The 22,568-nt window shown below is 34.6% G+C and overlaps 1 long non-coding RNA gene across 1 annotated transcript in view; it reads left to right on the plus strand.

The window, feature by feature from the left end:
- Positions 1-4,955: 4,955 nt before the first annotated feature.
- LOC141495280 (uncharacterized) overlaps positions 4,956-22,568 on the plus strand; it is a 94,467-nt gene continuing 76,854 nt past the window's right edge. Inside the window, exons 1-2 of the long non-coding RNA XR_012470721.1 lie at positions 4,956-5,119; positions 6,942-7,021. This is a non-coding gene — a long non-coding RNA (uncharacterized LOC141495280). The remainder of the gene's footprint in view (positions 5,120-6,941; positions 7,022-22,568) is intronic.

The raw sequence follows: 22,568 nt of genomic DNA on the forward strand, positions 1-22,568 counted from the left end.
CTTCTGAAGGTCTCTTTCCAATGCCCTTGTATCCAGCTGTCTTTACTTGATTGTGATTTATACAAGAATGAAGGCGATTTTCTTAACTCTTCAGAAGTCAATTTAGCTCGTTTTTTTTTAAAAAAATTGTTTATAAACAAGCTCCTTGAGAATAGATACTATTAATCATCTAACCTTTCAGTACCAAGCATAGATCATTTCACATACTTAACTTTTTTTAATTTAACTGATTTTTTTAATTTACAAAAATTCTTTATCTTCCTCCTACCACTTCCCTTTTGCACACTGAAATAAAAGACAAACAAAACCCTTGCAAACAATATGCATAGGCAATCAAAAGAAATTCTCACATTGATCATGTATTAAAAAAATGTCTCATTCTGCACTCTGAATCTATCATCTCTTTTCTCAAGAGGTAGGTAGCATGCGTCAGTTTCAGCCCTCTGGAATTATGAAAGGGAAGTAATTGCATTTATCAGAGGTCTAAAGTCTTCCAATGTGATCTGTCTTTCCAATACTGTGGTTATTGCACATATTACATTTTTGGCTACTTTATTTTGTTTCTATTCATACCATTCTACCACGACTTTTCTGAAAATGTCCCTTTCATCATTTCTTAAAGTAAAATAGTTTCCCATTATAATCACATAGTACATTTTAAATGCTTAATAAATAGTTGCTTAAATGAAATGAATTTTAAATGTGAATTAGCACATTTGTTTCTTTTGTAGTTAATTATGTTGGTTGTTTAGTAATATTTTTCAGTCATGTCCAACTCTTTATGAGGTTTTCTTGGCAAAAAATAATAGTTTGTCATTTCCTTCTCCAACTCATTTTATAGATGAGAAAACTATGACTTGATCAGGGTTACCCAGTTAATAAGTGTCTAAGACCAGTTTTGAACTCAGAAAGATGAGTCTTCCTGACCACAGACCTGGCACTCCATCCACTAAACCGCCTAACTGCCCAGACAGTTAATTATAGGGCATGGCAAATTTGCTCCTGCTGTTATTTTTAACCAAGAATCCTCATCTCACTTTTGACTTTTTAAATTCTTTCCATTCATCAAGGCCCAGCAAGATTCCTTACCTCATCCATGAAATCTCCCTTAATTAATTAATCCTACTTTATTTCAAACTCTAAGTAGACAATTCTTACCCTAGATTTCTCTAAATTCCTGTAGTCTTCTCATCCTGAAAGATCATTCTCCCATTGGTAAGGTCCTCTCAGAATCTCCATTTTGAGGAAAGAATCAGGTAAGCCATTTCTTATTCCTTTCCCCGCTCTAATTCTGACATTGTGAGAATCCTCCTTGGCTCCATTTTACTACCTTTTATGTCTTCCTTGAGGGCAAAGCCTTTCATTCTTTTTTGCTCATTTTTCTTTCATTTATTTACTTATTTATTTTATTCTTGTACAAATGATGTTTTTTTCTATACATTACTAAAATATTCTTGTTTAAAAGTAAAAATAATACCCCTCACCCAAAAAATATAGAAACTCATGAGAAATAAAGTAAAGGAAAGAGAAAAAAATGTGCTTCAGTCTGTGTTCCAACACTATCAGCTCTGTCTCAGGTGGATCACATTCTTTATGATAAATCCATCACAAAAGCTACTTCCTTATTTTTCCATAGTTGCTGTTGCTGATTGTAACTCCCTCCATTCACACCTCCCCACTACTATATACTATATTTTCTCTCTCCTTTCATTCTGTGCCTCTTCTAAAATGTGCTGTAGGGTAGCTGAGTGACACAGCAGACTTATAACCATCCCTGGAGCCAAGAGGCCCCAAGCCCACATACCATCCCTAAGGCCCAACAACCACCTGTCCCATGGTCCTGAATAGGCCACCCAATCCCAGCCCCTTGCAAGAAGTAACAAAGAAAATGTGTTATATCTGACCACTCTCCTCCATGATCCACTCTCTCCTCCATAACTCACATCCCCCCTTTCCCCCTGTTCCCCTTCTCTCCTTTTTATTCTAGATGCCTATACCCACATTGAGTGTATATGCTTTTTCCTCTCCTAGCCACCTCTGATGAGAGCAAAGGTTCCCTCATTCCCCCTCCCCTTCCCCGCTTCCATATCACTGCAATAGCTCATTGCAATGAAAAAAATCTTATTATATGAAATATCTTAGCCTATTCCACCTCTCCTCTTACTCCCGTTACATTTCCCTTTTAGCCATTGACTCCATTTTTACAATATATTATATCTTCAAATTCAACTCTCTCCTGAGCTTAATCTATAAAAGTTCTTTCTACCTGTTCTATTAAATGAGAAGTTTGAATATTACCAGTATCATTTTTCTCTGCAGGAATACATGCAGTTCATTATCATTAAGTCCCTCATATTTTACCCTTCACCTCTACTATCTATGCTTCACCTGAGTCCTGTATTTGAAGGTCAAACTTTCTGTTCCACTCTGGTTGTTTCAACAGGAACAATTGAAATTCCTCTGGTTCATTGAAAGTCCATCTTTTCCCCTGGAAGAGGATTTTCAGTTTTGCTGGGTAGTTGATTCTCAGTTGCATTCCAAGCTCTTTTGGCTTTTTGAATATTATATACCAAGCTCTTAATGTAGTTGCTGTTAAGTCCTGTGTAATCCTGACTGCAGCTCCACAATATTTGAATTGTGTAATTGTGTTCTTCTGACTGCTTGTAATATTTTCTCTTTAACTTGGGAGTTCTAGAACTTGGCTATAATATCTGTGGGGTTTTTTGGATCTCTTTCTGGGAGTGATCAGTGGATTCTCTCAATTACTATTCTGCCCTCTGCTTCTAGGATATATGGGCAATTTTCCTGTAGGAATTCTTTAAAAATGAGTTCAAGGCTCTTTTTCTGATCATGACTTTCAGGTATCCCAATAATTTTACATTATCTTTCCTGAATTTGTTTTCCAGATCAGTTGTTTTTTCAATGTGATATTTCACATTTTCTTCTAATTTTTCATTCTTTTGGCATTGAAGTATTATGTCTTGACTTCTCATAAAATCATCAGCTTCCTTTAGCTCCATCCTACATCTGAAGGATTTGTTTTCCTCAGAGAACTTTCTTATCTCTTTTCCATCTGGCCAATTCTGCTTTTTAAAGCATTCTTCTCCTCAATAACTTTTTGAAATGTTTTATCCATTTGACCTAAAGTGGTTTTTAATATGTTATTTTCTTCATCATTTTTTTTGGATATCCTTGACTAAGATGCTGACTTCATTTTTCATATTTTTCCTGCATCTCTCTCATTACTTTTCCCAATTTTTCTTCTATCTCCCTTACTTGATTTTCTAAATCTTTTTATGAGTTCTGTCATAGCCTGAGTCCAATTTCTGTTTTTCTTAGAGTCTTTAGATGTAGGAGCTTGTACTTCCCCATCTTCAGATTGAGTATTTTGAACCTTCTTGGGATCATAGACAATGTATTTCTCAATGGTGTTCCTCTTTTTTTCTCTGTTTACTCATTTCTCCAGCTTGTATCTATTTGGGGATACTTCCTGAGCTTTTGAGTATTATTGGGACACCCCCTCCACAAGGATCTCAGTGTGTGTGAAGCTCTGACTTCCTTGCTTGTCTGTTAATGACCACAAGTGCACCCCTCTGCCACTGGGCTGAGGTGGGGGGGGCTGTTCTATGGGAGGCCTAGACTGTGATCAGGATCTGAATGTGGTCAGAGCCCTAGAGTCCTGTTCCAGGTAAAGAGGACAGACCTCAGAAGTCTCTCTCCACTCCCCTTCCTTCAGTGTTCCGAGCATTCAAGGCTCAGTTGCCTGGGGCTCCTGCTTACTGGCTCCATTTCTGCTTACTGGTTCCAGGCTTGCTTCTCTTTTCTGGATCTGGGCTGCCCTGTGACAGCAGCTGCTGAGCTGACCTTGCTGACTGCCACAACTGCCCTGAGGGCCTGGGCGTCAGGCCCTTGCTCTGGCAGAGGTCCCCTCCACTGCTCCTCCAATTTGTGCCAGGGGCTCCCCTGGGTGTAATTCAGGAAACTAACTGCCCCCACTGCCGTGAGCTGTGGCTCTTAAATGTCCTGGGACTGCCTCCAGGAGGCTGAAGTTTTTTCAGTCTAGTGAGCTGCTCCTCTAACTCTGTGGAGCAGAGCCTTTCCACTATATTCCAAGTTACCTTGGTCTGAAGAATTGCCTCACTGGATCTTTCTGTGGGTTCTGTATTTCAAAAATTTGGTTGGAGTCATAATTTTAAGATTTTTGAAATACTATGGAGAGAACTCCTAGGAGAGGCTCTTCTCCTGTTGTCATCTTGGCTCTAACCCCTTGTTCTTTTTTTCAATCTCAGTTCTTAGCTTTAGTGCCCATTACATATTAAGTACCTAATAAATATTTGCCAAGTTGAAAAAAATATTAAGTAATTATTGTGTGAAAGATATGAGGGTAAAGACCAACAGTCTGCCTTCTGGGGGGGGGGGTGAAGCAAGATTGGGGGAAATTGTAAAATTCAAAATAAATAAAATCTTTCACAAGAAAGAGAAATATATTGGGAATAAACCCAAATACTTCAAAAAAGATGAGTTGATCTCCATTGAGGTCCAAGTGATCTCATCACTATGTATCTTCCCTTCACCAATGCCAATTAAACCCATTCATGCCAGCTAGAATAGTAAATGTATAACAAATGGGAGGGTTTTATATAATAAGTTTTACTTCCTTTTAGTCTAAAGCTGTGTTATAACATTTTCCCATTGCTTTTTTCAAATCTAGACAATCAACAAAATAATAAATCAAGCTCTGTTTTGAAGCATTTGTTGATTTCTGAGATGTAAATCCTCATGTTGCAATTTTAACAATTGACTCTCATAAAGCAAATATGAGCTGACTTCAGTACATTATTGATGTCAGCGATGATCATACAAGTTGCATTATTATTTTATCATAGAAGATCCACCCAAAGTGTGTCATTTTATCCTAGAGTTGCAAGGACCCAAAATCTGTCATCCTTAATCCTTTCCACATATCTAACTCATCTTGTCTTCTAGTATACAATTCAGTGATTACAATTTTTTTACACTTTTTCTTTTGTTCCTCTTCCTACAAAGGCACAGTGAATAGACTGTTGAACCTGGAGTCAAGAAGATGAGTTTGAATCCTTCTGAACTGTGTGACATTCAGGTCTGTTTAACCTCAGTTTCTTCATCCATAAAAGGGGGAAAGAGAATAATAATTGCATCTAACTCCCAGAGATTTTGTGAAGACAACTATGAGATAATAAAGAATGTAGCGCAGGAACTAGCACATAGTAAACATTTAATGCTTATTCCCTACCCCTTCTTTGAGTGGCTCATTGATTATATGTTACACTCTGCTCATACCCACTATAGGCTTCTTCATTTCCCTTTGTGCTACCCATTTTCAGTTATTCACAAACCACCGCACTGGAAGAATATTGCCATTTAAATGATGTTTTAATTTCTAAGAAGAGGTGGAGTTAGGTGGTCCAGATAAAGTTCCAGTAAAGTCTAAACTCAGACAACTTACTAGATATGTGACCCTAGACTAGTCACTTTGCCTATGTTTCTTCATCCTGGGATTAATAATAGCATCTACTACTCAGGACTGTTATGAGGATAAAATGAGATAATAATTTTAAAGTCCTTGGTACATAGTAAGCATTATATAAATGTTAGCTATAGTTATAATGAGAATATTAAAATTTGCAATTTCATGATACAGATATCCTGACACTAGGAATATTCAAAGACAGGGATAAAAGACCAAATAAGGATACAGTGCACTTTTTGTCCTAAAGGGCTAACATTTTTTATTCTACCTGTGTCAATCCCTGTTATCTTTGAACTCCTCTGGTTTTGGAAGACCATACCATACAACATAGCACATGACTATATAATATCATATCATATGACTGATTGAACAAAACAACAGGGGGCAAGCTAGGTGGTGTAGTGGACAGAGAAGCAGCCTTGGAGTCAGGAGGACTTGAGTTCAAATATGACCTCAGACACTTAATAATTGCCTAGCTGTGTGACTTTGGGCAAGTCACTCAGCCCCATTGCCTTAAAATGAATAAATTTTTTTAAAAAAGAAAAAAACAATAGCATATGAACTAGAGAACAGTCTACATTACAAGCTACCCTAGGGAGGAACTCTATTTACAGTTTCTTTGTGATCTGGAAAGAGAAAGTCACTTCAGTGCAATAGGTGCTCAATCCCTCTGGAATGATGGATTAGTACAAACATCCCTTTATCTGCACTGGTTAGTCCTGTCTCCAAATCCTTAAAGCAAGCCAATGAAGCTTGAAATTAAAATCAGAACCCAATATTCTTTTCCTAAAGTCTTACCTGATTCTATATCAGCCACAATGTTTTCTTTCCAGCCCTGAAATGAAATCACTAACTCTTCCTATTCCTTCTGATTGGCTGTCTGAGCCTGGCACACCTACACTTAGACACATTTTGTCATAAACCAAATAACAGATGCTACTTTATCTACATGCAGTAGTTCTTTAAAGAACATTTTCCCTTTTCTATGTATAGGAGCATTAACTCTTTCTTCAATCAGTTCGTTAATGCAAAATAATAGAAATGTCATGATCTAGGGGCAATCTTGAATTGTCTTCACTTAAAATTTCTCTGGTACTTATTGAAGATTTTGTGATCAGGCATAATCAGGCCATGGATTTCTAGGCCAAGAAAAAAAGAAACAATTTGGTTAAGTTTGATTAGCTTCTTCAAAAGGGTCTTTATGCTGTTACCATACATAGAGCACAAACCAATGAAAGTATCTTGGAAGCTTGTTATTCAAATTTATCCAAGCATGGTAACCAATGTTCTTCTCTCCTATGGAATCAATGAGTAAACAATTTCGAGAGGGTTAAGTTGGTTAATGATTGATTTATTTTATTTATTGATTGAATGACTTTACCCAAATCCTCAATTTTTTGTTTACTATGGAAATGTTGTAATTCATTTGCAGAATGGAAGGGAGGAAGAGAAAGGAATAAAATCATGAAACAATGTGTGCTCCAGAAGTAAAATTAAGTGAAATCTTTATAGGTAAGAAGGTCTTTCAATCAAAAAGTATTTAGTGTAAAAAAAAATCTAAAGAAAATTTAGTGAGCTCCTACTATGTGATAAATTCAGGAATATGATTCTCTAAACAATGATCTATTCATTTTCTGTGGTAAATGAAAGAGTTTTATTTATTGCCAATGGTCCGGAGTAATGTTATGTTCCACAGAAGTAGAATTTTTCATTGATTCTAATTAATGTTATAATGTGACCTTGAGAAATGGCCTTTGGGTTTCACATTTAAAAAGCAAAAAATACCAGCCCAGTTGTGATATTGTTCTTTTCCCTTTTCTTTTTCTTTGTTGTTTTTGGTCCTTTTTTCATTACCAGTCATTCCTCATAAAAATTCATCATTCAGGAATGCTATTTGGCACAGTTGGTGTGGCTTTAGTGTCAGGAGGATGGGAGTTTGAATCTAGCCTCAAAGACATAAATCACTTACAAATTGTCTGACTTTGGACAAGACATTTAACTCTGCCTCACATCTAGAGTCATCTCCAGTCATCCTGATTCTTATTTGGTCACCAGATCCAGATGACTCTGGAGGAGAAAGTGAGGCTGATGTCTTAACACAGCACCCCTCATTCAAATCCAATTCAAATGCTTGTCATAGCATCAACTCCCTGATGTCATGGTCTTCTTCAAGGATAAAGAATAAACATCATCATCACCACCACAACACAGGTAACATCTGCTCTGGCATCAAGACCTAGAAGCCTGGAAGGATGACTGTTTGGATGCTGGGGCTGTTTTAATCGAGACAGGATAGAGCAATAGCTATCATGGCACTATGATGATGCTAGCAGCTCATGTGGTCATACGGCATGCCCCCGAAAGCATCTGAGGATGATTGAATGGTGGGTCTGGAATGAACTCAGGGGCCTATCATCCTCATTCTTAACAGTCCCCTTTTTTCATTCCACAGTTTCCCAGACTGAAGGATATGCCTCAAAAATCAAAAGTAAAATATTAATGTTAATAATAATTGCTATTTTCTTTGAAAAGCTTAATTTGAAAAAGATAAAAAAAATTTCCTGATATTTAGGTGTCATTTAAAGTAAGAGGAGCTATAGTAACTAAGCAGCAGAACTAGAAACAAAGAAATGAATATACTTCTTTCACTATTTTGGGCTGCCATTTAATATGGCTGTGTGCGGTTGGCTTGTGGGGATAATTGAGTTCATAGCTGGAAAAAAATAGAAGGCAGCAAGTCATAATGGGAAGTACACTGGGCCTGAGTACCACATTCTACTTTGTCATTGAATTCTCATGTGACACTGCATTTCTAGATCATAAGTTTCCTTATCTGTGAAATGAGAGGCTAGGGTTTCAGGGGCTTTTAAGCAGTGTTCTGTGAACATATATAGATATATAGACATAAACACATAGATACATATTTATGTATGCATATATAATTGTATCCCAATATAGTCTACTATGTTATCATATGTGTTTAATAATAATAACACTAATAACGATAATCCATGTAATACTCTGTATGATTTAAAAAGAGAGAAGAAATCCACAAGTTTCCTCAGATTCTGTCAAAGAACTTCATGACACACACAAAATGTTTTAAAATCCTGAATTGAATAATCTTTTAGTTCCATTTCAGCTAGAATTTTAAAAACCTAAAATTCATTGGAAAATACCCTGTTTACATTACAGAATTTTTATCACTGTTCACAAATGAATGAATAAGTCTTTTTAAGCATATATTATATTCCCTACATCCTAAGCATTGAAAGTACAAATAGAAATGCAAGGTCATTTATATTAAACATAACTTATGCATATATGTATATATATATATATATATACACACAATTACAGGTGGTTTTTTCTTAGAACATGAGGGCAAGATACCCTATTTTGGCTTTCTTTGTGTCCCTAGTGATTAGCACAATGTCTGACATATACTAACAGCTTAATTACTGATTATTTGCTTTGACAATCCTTATTCTCATATGAGTTCATTTTTAAATAGGAAAGACAGCAAATATCTGAGAACTCAGTTATAGAGTTGATGGAAAGGTCTGGTGCACCTTAGACTAAATAGGTACATCATATGGACAATGCACAGAGGATGCAAAGGGTGGACAAATGGTAAATCCCAGGGATCTTTAGATCTTAGTTGCACAGCTAATAGGCTCTATGGTCTTTATCTTACCTGAAAGATTATACTTAGTGACTTCTTACTCATCTAATTTGTGTGAAAAACTTATGTCCACCATAAATAGTAAGAAGTGTGTGTGTGTGTGTGTGTGTGTGTGTGTGTGTGTGTATGGTGGGGAGCAAAAGAAGTAAGTTGACCGTGTTTGTAGCTAGAGTGGGAAGGTAATAGTTCCCTTCCATAGGAGTAGTAATTGATGGGGCGGTAGACAGCATTCAGCCAAGAAGGGGTTATTTACAGGAAAGTTGAAGGAAAAGTTCCATATATTGCTTGCTCCACTGGGCTTTCCTATTTTTGCTGGGATCTAAGAACCAGACAAGTTAGGCTATCCAATTACACAGGGCACAGAAATCGCTGCCAACTTATTTATTTTTTGCAAGGCAAACGGGGTTAAGTGGTTTGCCCAAGGCCACACAGCTAGGTAATTATTAAGTGTCTGAGACCAGATTTGAACCCAGGTACTCCTGACTCCAGGGCCAGTGCTTTATCCACTACACCACCTAGCTGCCCCAAAGGCTGCCCACTTATACTGGCTTCTGCTGGACTCTCCAGTGTTCTATTGACTAAGGACATGCTCATTTCTTAGCTAAAAGAAAAAGATTTCTCATCTTGGTTGTAATATTTCCCTAAGTAATATTTCTCCTCTAAACTAAGAAGATACAGTTCTTTCTGCTTATTTTTATATGGCATGGTCTTGAGAGCCCTTACCATCCTGGTCAACTTTCTCTGAAAATGCTCTAATATGGCAATGTTCTTCCTTAAATGTGACTCCAGAACTGAACAGAAGACTTGAGATGTGATTTGACCAAGGCACAAAATACATGGTTATCACCTTCCTCCTTATAAATACTATATTTCTGTTAAAGTTGACAAATATCAGATTAGCTTTTTGGTGGTGGGGGAAACTGCAATATTTTCTGAAAAAATCCATGATTTAGGATAGCTCCAAATTCCTACAGATAGCAGAAATAATTAATAATTTGTTTTTATAATATTTTAAAATTTGTAAATCTCTTTCCCCCATAATAACTCAGTGAGATAAGTTAGTAAAAGTATACCCATTTTACAAATGAGAAGGAATGAACTCCTTAAATGACTTTATTTAAGATGACATTGCTAATTTGGGAAAGGGCTAGGCGAGTCTTGAACCTAGGTGTTCTGACTCTTAGATCAAAGAATGGATCTTTTCAGTTTCAATGTTGACTCACAAGGGTTAGGGGTTGATCAAGCTCAGATCAACACTGAAGAATGTAGTCTAAAGATTTGACAGATAACTTTAAGATGAACTAAGGGTTCCTGGACAATTCCAAGTAGAAATCCCTTGTCTTTTTACTTGCCCTAAGTTACTTTTTGACTTTATTTGAAGTTTTACTAACTTCAGGGTTTCCCAAATATGGCAGAAGCACAAATCTTTTCTTCATGTCAAATCTTTTTTTTTACTATAGTCACCTAAATTGTCCACGATCAACTAGCAAATTACATCTGACAGTTAAATTGTTATCCTAAGTATTTCAGATCCAAAAGGAGAGAAATGTTGACCACATCTAAGATCTTACAGAAAGGGTTTCCTCCACAAATAAATTAGCATTTCAGAAGTATTGATACTCCCTATCCAAGATGCTCAACATGTGCCTTTCTCTGAAAATAATCACTAGGGCTTTGTTGATCTCAGCTCACTTATTAATAACTGGCACCCTTATTCCCTAGCACCTTCCCACTATAAAAAGTTCTATGAAAATAGAACAATCCCATTTGAAAACTGGGAGAAATGGAGGCATGAAAATATTTCTGTCCCAGATCTCCTAAAGAATCTGTGATGTAAAAAAGAATCTATGATGTAGCTAAGAAAACAGGATAATATGTCAGAATTCAGGGTTCTATTCATAAGAACATTGCATCTTCTCCAAAGCAAACATATGTTGTTAAGTTCTTTCAATAACCTCTGATGAATGAAAAAGAAAAATAGACCATATTGATATTTCACCTTAAAGTTACAAAGTAATGGCTCAAAATAACTGTGAGTAGAGAGGCCGTGCAAATTTTTTTTACCTTCATTTTATATGGAAAGAATAGCAATGTTGTGTCTTTCACTTTTGAAGAAGACCACATCATCAAGAAGGTAATGCCATGACAAGCACATGAATTGGATTTGAGTGAGGAGGATGTGCTAAGTCACCAACCTCACATTCTCCTCCAGAGCTATCTAGGTCCAGTGGCCAAATATGAATTAGGACAATTGGAGATGCCCTGGAGGGGAGGCAATCAGGGTGAAGTGACTTGGCCAAGGTCACACAACTTGTAGGTGGCAAATGTCTGAGGCTGGATTTGAACTCCTGTCCTCCTAACTCCAAGGTCAGTGTTCTATCCACTGCACCACCTAGCTGCTGCCCATATGGAAAGAAAATAAAACTGAGAAAAGCTAAGTAACTGCCAGTGTTACAAATGGAGGAGATGGAACTTGAAACCAGGTCTTTGGTCTTCAAATTTGGTGCTCTTTAGTGCAACTGTACCCATAACACATTTTACTGTATTCTTTTCAAGGAACTTTCACATATATTGATTCATTTCATCCTTAAATAATTCCAAGGAGTTAGAGAGAGAAGGCAGTGATTTCAAGCCACACAACACTAGATATACCATTCACTGGAGGTACAGTCATTGAGAGACAGTGCAATGAAAGCTGTTTCCTGGGAAGTAAGCCTGCTACTTTCAATCTGCCAGTTAAGGGTATTCAACCAAATGAAGAGTATGGATTTAAATAGTCTCCAAGATAATAAAATTGGTTTTATTTCCTTTCCCACTTATTTGTTCTAAAGTTTCCACTCCCTGCCTCCTTTCCATTCTTCTTCACTTTCTACTATGAAACACCCAATAGAAGCCATAGGTTCAACCCTTGGTTCCCTTTTCCCTTCCACCTCCTAATTGGGGATCTTATTAACTCAAGAGTGTTTGATTTTTGCAGAAGACTTGGATATCAGGAATAAATTTGTTTCCTAAAATGCTGCAATGGAGAAATTGACATGCTATGTTAAAATATTTGAAAAGTTCATGGGTACATAGAAGAGTCACCTGTCCCCCATTATGGCATGGAAATGAGACTAGGGTGTCTAAGACTAGGGCAGCAGGAAGAGTTTCAAGTGTAGGTCCAGTGATGTGTCTATCAGAGGAAGAAGTCTAAGTTTGGAGAGGCTTGTTGACATGTTGGCCATCAGAAACCCAGAATCAAAGAATCTCAAGGTTGGAAAGAATGTCAGTGTTGATCTGTTCTGTCCTGTATCTAAAGCAGCATATCCACCACAATACAATAGACCAATATTTGTATGGGACTCTTCAATGAAAGCAAATAGTGTCTTCTGAAGACTTCTGAAGAAGTCTCTTTTGGAGACTTCTAACTGAAGGGAAATTTTTTGCTTTTTTTCCTCTACAAAGCAAATTTATCTTTGTCATTTTGCACCTTACAACTATTTTTCCTAGCTCTACTTTCTGGATCCAAATAGAACAAATTTAACTCCTCTTCCATTCAGCAACACTTGTAATTGTTCAGTCATATCTGAATTTTCAGGGACCTATGGATCATACTGTTTATGGAATTTTCTTGGCAAATAATTTAGTGATTTGTGATCCTTTCTAATTGATATTTTATTTTTACAAGAAATTTTTGAAACATAAAAGTTTTACATGAAAGTTATGCAAGTTCTTCAACATTCATCCATATGCATATATATATTAATTTTAAAAATTTCCTTTCACCCTCCTTTCCCACTCCCCTCCCCCTAAGCAGCAAATAATCAGGCTAACATTGTACATGCAAATTTTTGATAAATATGTTCAAAAAATTACTCATTTTGTTATGAAAAATTAGGATTAAGGGAAAGAGATACGTAAGAGATTTTTTTTTATAAAGTGTTCAACAAATTCTAAAGGTTTTTTTTTAATTTGGGGGTGTTTGTTTTGTTTTGTTTTTCTTCCTCTGGATGGGGATAGCATTGTCCATAGACAATCTAATATGGTTGTCCTAGCTCTCTGAACTGCTGAAAGGAGCTGCTTGTATCAAGGTTGATCATCTATCTCACAGTATTGTTGTTAATATGTACATTTTTCTCTTGGTTCTGCTCTTTTCACTCAGCATCAGATGCTGTAACTCATTCTATGCTTCTTTAAAGCCAACCATTTATTGTTTCTTATAGAACAATAATATTTCATAGAATTCATATACCATAACTTGTTTAGCCATTCACCAATTGATGAGCATCCACTCAATTTCCAATTCTTTGCCACTACAAAAAGAACTAGTACAAACAGGAATTTCCCCATTTTTATGATTTCTTCTGGATATAGACCTAGAATTGTAATTCCTGGGTCAAAGGGAATAAACAGTTTTGTTGCTCTTTGGGCATAGTTCCATATTGCTCTCCAGAATGTGTGGATCATTTCAGAACTCCACCAGCAAGGCACTAATGTCCCAATGCTCCTACAACCTCTCCAACATTCATCATTTTCCCATTTTTCTCATCTTAGCCAACCTGCTGAGTGATATCTCAGTGAAGTGATGATATCTCAGAGTAGTTGTAATTTGCATTTCTCTAATCAATAATGATTAGAACATTTTTTCATATAATTGTATATAGCCTTAATTTCTTCATTTGAAAACTATCTATTCATATCCTTTGACCATTTATCAAATGGGGAATGACTTACAACCTTATAAATTTGATGCAGTTTTATATTTTATATATTTTGAAAATGAGATCTTTATCAGAACTCCTAGTTGAGAAGATTTTCCCCCAACTTTCTGTTTTCCTTCTGATTTTGGCAGCATTGATTTTATTAGTGCAAAAATTTCTTAATTTAATATAGTCAAAATCATTCATTTTGCAGTTTATAATGTGCTATATTTCTTATTTGCTCATAAATTTGTCCCCTTTCCATAGATCTGATAGATAATTTATTGGTCTATTCATTTATCTATGGTGTCATCCTTTATGTCTAAATCCTCTACCCATTTTGAGCTCATTTTGGCAGAGGGTGTGAGATGTGGGTCTATGCCTAGTTTTTGCCATACTCTTTTCCATTTTTCCAAACAACTTTTGTAAATAGTAAATTCTTATCCCAGAAGCTAATGTCTTTGGATTTATCAAATATTAGATCACTGAAGTCATTTATTACCATTTCCTTTGTACTGATCCTAATCCATTGATCCATTACTCTATTTTTTAACCAGTTTTGATGACTGTCACTTTATAGTATAGTTTAGATCTGATAGAACTAGGCCACCTTCCTTTACATTTTTTCATCAGTTCCCTCTGCTATTCTTGACCTTTTATTGCTTGAATTGTATTACTATATTTATTACTATTTTTGATACCGTATTTGTTAGTTTTTTCCAGCTCAGTAAAATAATTATTTGATAGTTTGATTGATATGACACTGAATAAGTAATTTAATTTGGGAAGAATTGTCATTTCTATTATATTAGCTTGATCTAACCATGCGCAATTGAAATTTTTCCAATTATTTAGATTTGACTTTATTTGGGTGAGAAGTGCTTTATAATTCTATTCATACAGTTTCTGGGTTTATCTTGGGAGGTGAGTTTCCAAGGATTTAATGTTACTTTTAATAATTTTAATAATTTTTAATAATAAATAATTTAATAGTTACTTTTAATGAAATTTCTTTTTCTATCTCTTGCTCTTGGGCTTTGTTGTTCATATATAAAAATGTTGATGATTTATGTGCGTTTATTTTATATCCTGCTACTATATTGAATTTGTTAATTGTTTCAAGGAGTTTTTAGATGATTTTCTTGGGTTCTCTATACCATCATATCATCTGCAAAGAAAGCTTTGCTTCCTCATTGCCAATTCTGATTCCTTCAATTTCTTTTTCTTCTCTTATTGCTAAAGATAGCATTTATAATACTATATTGAATAGTAGTGGTGTTTCACCCCTAATTTTATTGGAAATGCTCTGAGTTTATCCCCATTACATATAATATTGATTGATAGTTTTAGATAAATGCTATTTATTATTTTGAGGAAAACTTCATATGTTCCTAATCTTTCTAGTGTTTTAATAAGAATGGATGTTGTATTTTATCAAAGACCTTTTCAACATCTGTTGAGATAATCATATGATTTCTACTGGTTTTGCTATTAATATGTTTAATTATGTTAAGTGTTTTTCTAAAATTGAACCATCCCTGCCTACCTGATACAAATCCTACCTGATCTTGGTGTATATCCTAATAATAACTTGCTGTAGTCTCATTGTTACAATTTTTATTTAATATTTTTGCATCAAAGTTCATTAGGAAGACTGGTCTCTAATTTTCTTTGTCTGTTTTTGTTCTTCCTGGTTTAGGTATCAGCACCATGTTAGTGTCATAAAAAGAATTTGGAAGAACTCCTATTTTTAAAAATAGCTTATGTAGAATAGGAATTAATTAACAGAATTCATTTGTAAATCCATCTGGACCTGGAGGTTTTTTCTTAGGGAGTTTATTGATGGTTTCTTCAGTTTCTTCAGTTTCTTTTTATTTACATATTTTATTTCCTCTTCTGTTTATCTGGGCAGTTTGTATTTCTTTAAATATTGATCCATTTCATTCAGGTTATCCAGTTTATTGGCATACAGAACATCAAAGCAGCTTTGCATTATCTCTTCAATTTCCATACTGGTAATTTGGGTTTCTTCTTTCTTTTTTTTTTAAATCAGATTAATAAAAGGTTTCTCTATTTTATTGGCTTTCCCAGAAAACCAACTCTTAGTTTTATTTATTAGATCAAGGGTTTTCTTTCTTTCAATTTTATTAATCTCTCCATTGATTTTCAGAATTACTAATTTTGTAATTAATTGGGGATCTTTAATTTATTCTTTTTTCTAACTTTTTTAGTTGCATCCCAGTTCATTGATCTCCTCTTCCTGTATTTTATTCATATAGCCATTTAAAGATTTAAAGTTTCCCCTCAAAACTGCCTTGGCTGAATCCTATCAATTTTGCTGTGACATCTCATTAGTATCATTTTCTTGGGTATAATTATTGATTACTTTATTATATACTATTTGATCCACCCATTGTTTAAAATTAAGTTATCTAGATTTCAATTACTTTTTGGTTATCTTTCCATGGCTCTTTATTACATGTGATTTTTATTACATCATGGCCTGAGAAGTATGAATTCCTCCTGAATTTGATTATAAGGTTTTTATGTGCTAGTGTATGGTCAATTTTGCTATAGATGCCATGTAAGTATATTCTTTTCTATCCCCATTGTTCTCTCCAGAAGTCTATCAAATCTAAGTTTTCAAAAATTTCATCCACTTTCTTAACTTCCTTCTTCTTTATTTTGTGATTAGATTTATCTGGATCTGAGAGAGGGAGGTTGAGATCCCTCATTATTAAAGTTTTGCTATTTCTCCTTGTAAGTCACTCAGCTTTTCCTGTAGGAATTTAGATGTTATGCCACTAGGTGAATACATATTTAGTAATAACATAGCTTCGTTACCAATAATGCCTTTTAAAAAAGATGTAGTTTTCTTCCTTATCCCTTTTAATGAGACTTATTTTTGCTTTTACTTTATCTGAGATCAAGATTGCTAAGCTTGATTATTTTACTTCAGCTGAAACATAATATATTTTGCTCCATCCTTTTACCATTACCCTGTATGTATTCTCTGCTTCAAATATGTTTCTTGTAAACAACATGTTGTAGGATTCTGGTTTTTATTCCATTCTGTTATCCACTTCCATTTTATGGGATAATTCATCCCATTCACATTTATAGTTAAGATGACTAATTCTATATTTTCCTCCATGCTATCTTTCTCCACTTATATTTTTCTCTTACTTCTTATTCCTCCTCAGCAAAATTTTATTCCTTTTTCCCCTCAACTTTTCTTATAAAATATAACTTTCAGTTTATTTTCACTTATACATCTTCTTCCCTTTTATCAGTCCCTTCTTCACTTATTTCTCCCTTCTCCCATCCCCCCCTTCCCTGTAGAGTAGGATAGATTTTTAAACCCAAGTGGGAAATATATCTAAATCCATCTCTGGGCCACATCTGTTGAACAGAATTTACTTAATGTCCAAACCCTAACTTCTTTCCCTCTAAAATTATAAATCTTTATGCCTCTTCACCTGGTGTTATTTATCACTCAAGTACTAATGATATTAATCAGGTATCTTCAATTAAGTCTTTACTAATTGATTGCCCTATAAGCTCAAAGCACTATCAAAATACCATCACAGATTGATTTTTTGATTGTTTGATAAGCAGCATTGTCTCAAGGTCACTAAGTACCCACCCGTCTTCTGTCTCATTAGAGATATGAGTCTTGAATTATATCAAATAATAACTTTTTTACCTTATCCTCTTTTCCAGTATCCTCCCCCCCAGAACACAAAATCCTCATGAGCCAAATCATTTCATAAACTATTTGTACCCCTCCCCAAAGCATACTTTCTCCCACACTTTATCCCACCCCCACCTAGGGTACTTAATGCCCTTATTAAATAAAGTAAGGATTAAGTCCAACCTCAATTTTTTTAGGCTTTTTTTTTGCAAGGCAAATGGGGTTAAGTGGCTTGCCCAAGGCCACACAGCTAGGTAATTATTAAGTGTCTGAGGCTGGATTTGAATTCAGGTACTCCTGACTCTAGGTCTGGTGCTTTATCCACTGAAACACCTAGCCATCTCGCTCCAACTTTATTTTAATTAAATTTAATTAACTATGAGAATCTCAAAGCGCTCCAAGTTCTAGGAAGTTCTGAAGGTGTCACTTGAGAACTTCACAAATCATTGTGAGTTGTGGGAGACACCGATTCAGGACTGCTCAGTTTATGATGCCCTCATCAGAGAAAATGCTAAGCTTTGTCAGTACAGCAGAATTAAAATGGGTCAAAGGATACTGAGATACTTAAGTTGAGAGTTAGTATCCCTGTTTTTCATCAAGGGTTTTTGTCTCAAACATAGTGATGTCATTTTGGGCCTCTTCAATAAAGAGACAAGACCCAAATATACCCATATCCTCTAAGTCTAATCTTTTCAATTATATTTGACCCTTTAATTATCCTAAGAGAAGTAAAATTTTCAAGAGTTAGAAGTGTTATATCTTCCCCTTTTTGGTTTGTATATGATTTGATGGTCTTCACTAACATTTGTTTTGTTTTGTTTGGTTTTTTCCATCCCCTTTTCATTTACCTTTTAATGAATCTCTTGAGTCATATATTTGGCAATTGAATTTTCTGTTCAGTTCTGATCTTCATGATAAGAAATTCTGGAAGTCCTCTATTTTGTTGAACATCCATCTTTTCCCCTGACAGTATATGCTGAATTTTGCACTGTAGCATATTCTTGGTTGCAATGACAGGTTCTTTGTACCCTGATCTTTCAATGTTGAGGCTGATAGGTCCTGTGTGAGTCTGATTGTGTTTCTTTTGTATTTAAATCATTTTCTTTTTGCTGCTTGCAGTATTTTCTCCTTTAATTGAGAATTCTGGAATTTGGCTATAACAACCCTTAGATTTTTTTTATCCTGGGGTGTCTTTCTGGAGGGGTTATATGTATTCTTTCAATGGTTATATTGTCTTCTTGTTTTAGCATATTTGGACAGTTTTCCCTGTTAATTTTCTGCAAGATGTTTTCTAGGTTCTTTTTTTGATCTAGATTCTCCAAGTAATACAAAAAATTACAGATTAACTCTCCTAGAACAATTTTCCAGGTCGTTTGTTTTTCCTAAAAGGTACTTTAAATTTTCTTCAGTTTTTTCAACCAATTTTTATTTTGTTTGATGGAATCTTGTAATCTCACAGATCCATTAGTTTCTATTTGTTCAATTCTAATTTTTAGGGTTTTATTTTCTTCAGTTATCTTTTGATTCCTTTTTAAAAGTATTGAATTATCTGGTCAATTTTTCATAATTTTCCTGCATGACTCATTTCTTTTTTTCATTTTTCTTCTTCCTCTCTTCTTGTTTTTTAAATTCTTTTTAAAGATCTTCTGTGCATTTTTGGATTTGAGTCCAATTCATAGACTTTTTTGAGACTTCCCCTTGAAGTGATTTTTCACTGATTTCTTTTTTCAACATGGCAGTGTTATCATCTTGCTCATCTTTGTTGTTTTAGCTCTACTCCTGGGTGAATAGGGAGTTATAGGTCCAAGCTTTTCATGCTGGGACTGGGGTTTGATCCCTGACTTATTGTTGACCAAGATGTTGCCTATGCAGTCCAGACCTTGCCTTTGCAGAAGTTTATTTTCTCCTTGGTGTCCAGGTTCTGACTTGGCAGTGGTTTTTTCCCAAACCAATTCTCTGTTCAGATTTTGTTTGGGATAGAGACCCTCCCAGATGACTGGTTATCTAGATTCCAGGACCTCTGCTGTTGTCAAGCATTCGGGACCTGGACTGCACTGTGGCTTAAAGTTTTTCCCATAATATTTACCATTGAAAACTTCTTTGGATCTTCTCTTTTTCTTGTTGGGATCTGCAGCGTGAATATCAGTGTTAGAGCATGTTAGCTTCATGCCGCCATTATGGCACTGTTCTACCCACCCCTATTTCCTTCTTTTTTATTTTAAGTTAAAAAATGTATTTTTCCAACTACATACAAAGATAATTTTATAATTCATTTTTTCCATAAGTTTTTGAGCTCCATAATTTTCTTCCTTTTTCACTTTAACATATAGGTTTTATATGTATAATTATGTTAAGTATATTTTCATATTAGCCATATTATGAAAGAAGAATAAGAACAAAGGGAAAAAAACCATGAGAAGGAAAAAATTCAAAGTATAAAACAAATTTTAAAAATTGAAAATAATATGCTTTGGTCTGCATTCAGATTCTATAGTTTCTTTTATGGATGTAGATGGTATTTTCCACCACAAGTCCTTTAAAATTGTCTCTGCAATTTAGGACTGTCTGCAATGGAGAATACCATCTGTATCCAAAGAAAGAACTATGGAGTTTGAACAAAGGCCAAGGACTATTAACTTTAATTTAGAAAAAACTGATATCTTATGTCTGATCTTGCTATCTCTTAGACTTTATGTTTCTTCCTTAAGGATATGATTTCTCTCTCATCGCATTCAATTTGGATCATTGTATACCATGGAAACAACGTAAAAACTGGCAGATCGCCTTCTGTGGGGGATGGAGGGAGGGAGTAAGATAAGAGGAAAAATTGTAAAACTCAAAATAAATAAAATCTTTAAATAAATAAATAAATAAATAGAATTGTCTTTTATCATGGTATTGATGCAAAGAATTAAAGTCCATCATCTCACATTGTTACTGACAATGTGTTCAATGTTCTTCTCACTTCACTCATTTATCAGATTATACAAGTCTTTCCAGGCTTTTTGAAGTCTGTCCTTTCATGATTTGTTGCAGAACAATAATACACCACCACATTCATATACCAAAATTTGTTTAGCCATTCCCCTTGATTTCCAATTCTTTATTACATTAAAAAAATTACTATAAATATTTTTGTACATGTGGGTCTTTGCCCCCTTTTTATGAGATCTTTGGGACAAAGACTAGTAGTAGTAATGCTGGACCAAAGGGTATATGTTGCTTTATTGCCCTTTGGACATAGTTCCAAATTGCTCTCCAGGATGGTTGAATCCATATAACTCCACCAACAATGCATTAGTGTCCCAGTTTTTCCATATTCCCTTCAATATTGATCATTTTCCTTTTGTTTTTGCCAGTCAGATAGGTGTGAGGTGGTACCTGAGAGATGTTTTAATTTTTATTTCTATAATTAATAATTATTTAGAGGATTTTATTTTCGTTTGATGATATATAACTTTATTTCTTTGTCTGAAAAATGCCCATGCATATTCCTTGACCATTTACCAATTGAGAAATGAAATGGATTCTTATAAATTCGATTTAGTTCTCTATATGCTTTAAAAATGAGTACTGTATCAGAATCACTAGCTGTGAAAATTATTTCCCAGTTTACTGCATTCTTTTAAATCTTGGTTGTGTTGGTTTTATTTATGCAAAATCTTTTTAATTTAATCTAATCAAAATTATCTATTTTGCTTTTCATAATGTTTTCTATATCTTGCTTGCTCACAAACTCCTCTCTTTTACACAGAGCTGACAGATAAATCAATTCTTTAGCTTGGTATAGGGTATGATATGTTAATTTATGCCTAATTTTGGTCATACAATTTTCTAGTTTTCCCGGCAGTGTTTGTCAAATAGTAAGTTCTTAGCCCAGAAGCTGGAATCTTTGGGTTTATCAAACAGCAGATCACTATAGTCGTTTACTATTGTTTTTTACACCCAATCTATTCCAATGATACATCCCTCTATTCTTTGCCAGTACCAAGAAGTCTTGAGGGCTGCTGCTTTATAATATAATATTAGATCTGGTATATCTAGGTCACCTTCCTTTGAATTATTTTCATTAATTCCATTGATATTCTTGACCTTTTGTTCCTCCAGAAGAATTTTGCTACAATTTGTACTAATTCAAAAAAATAATTTTTGGTAGTTTGATTGGTATCACAATGAATAATTTAACTTAGGCATAATTATCATTTCTATATTAGCTTAGCCTACCTGCAAGTAATTGATATTTGTCTAATTATTTAGACCTGACTTTATTTTTGTGAAAAGTGTTGTATAATTGATTTCAAAAACTTTCTGGGTTTGTCTTGGCAGGTAGACTCCCAATATTGTGATTTATCTACAGTTACTTTAAATGGAATTTCTCTTATGGAGAAATGCTGATTGATTTATGTGGGTTTAGTTAATATCTGCAACTTTGCTAAAATTGTTGTTTCAAGTAGTTCTTTTATTTATTTTATAAGTATCCCATCATATAATCTGCAAAGAATGAGAATTTTGTTTCCTCATTGCCTATTCTAATTCCTTCAATTTCCTTTTTTTTTAAAGGCAAAGGGATTAAGCGATTTGCCCAAGGTAGATTTGAACTCAAGTCCTTCTGACTCCAGGACTGATGCTCTATCCATTGTACCACCTAGCTGCCCCAAAGCTAATATTTTTAATAATATATTGAATAATAGTGGTGATAACAGGCATTCTGTTTTCACCCCTGATCTTATTAGAAATGCTTCTAGCTTATTCCCATTATATATAATGCTTTTTGATGGTTTTAGATAAATACATTGTTTATCATTTTGAACTCACGTCCTCCTAACTTCAGGAATGATCCTCTATCTACTGTGCCACCTTGTTGGCCCTTACTGTTTATCATTTTAAGAAAAAACTCCATTTATTCTTTTCCTCTCCAGTATTTTTAATAGGAATGATTTTTGTATTTTGTCAAATGCTTTTTCAGTATTTATTGAGATATTCATATGATTTCTGTTACTT

The sequence above is a fragment of the Macrotis lagotis genome, chromosome 8 (assembly GCF_037893015.1).
Source record: "Macrotis lagotis isolate mMagLag1 chromosome 8, bilby.v1.9.chrom.fasta, whole genome shotgun sequence".
NCBI lineage: Eukaryota > Metazoa > Chordata > Mammalia > Peramelemorphia > Peramelidae > Macrotis > Macrotis lagotis.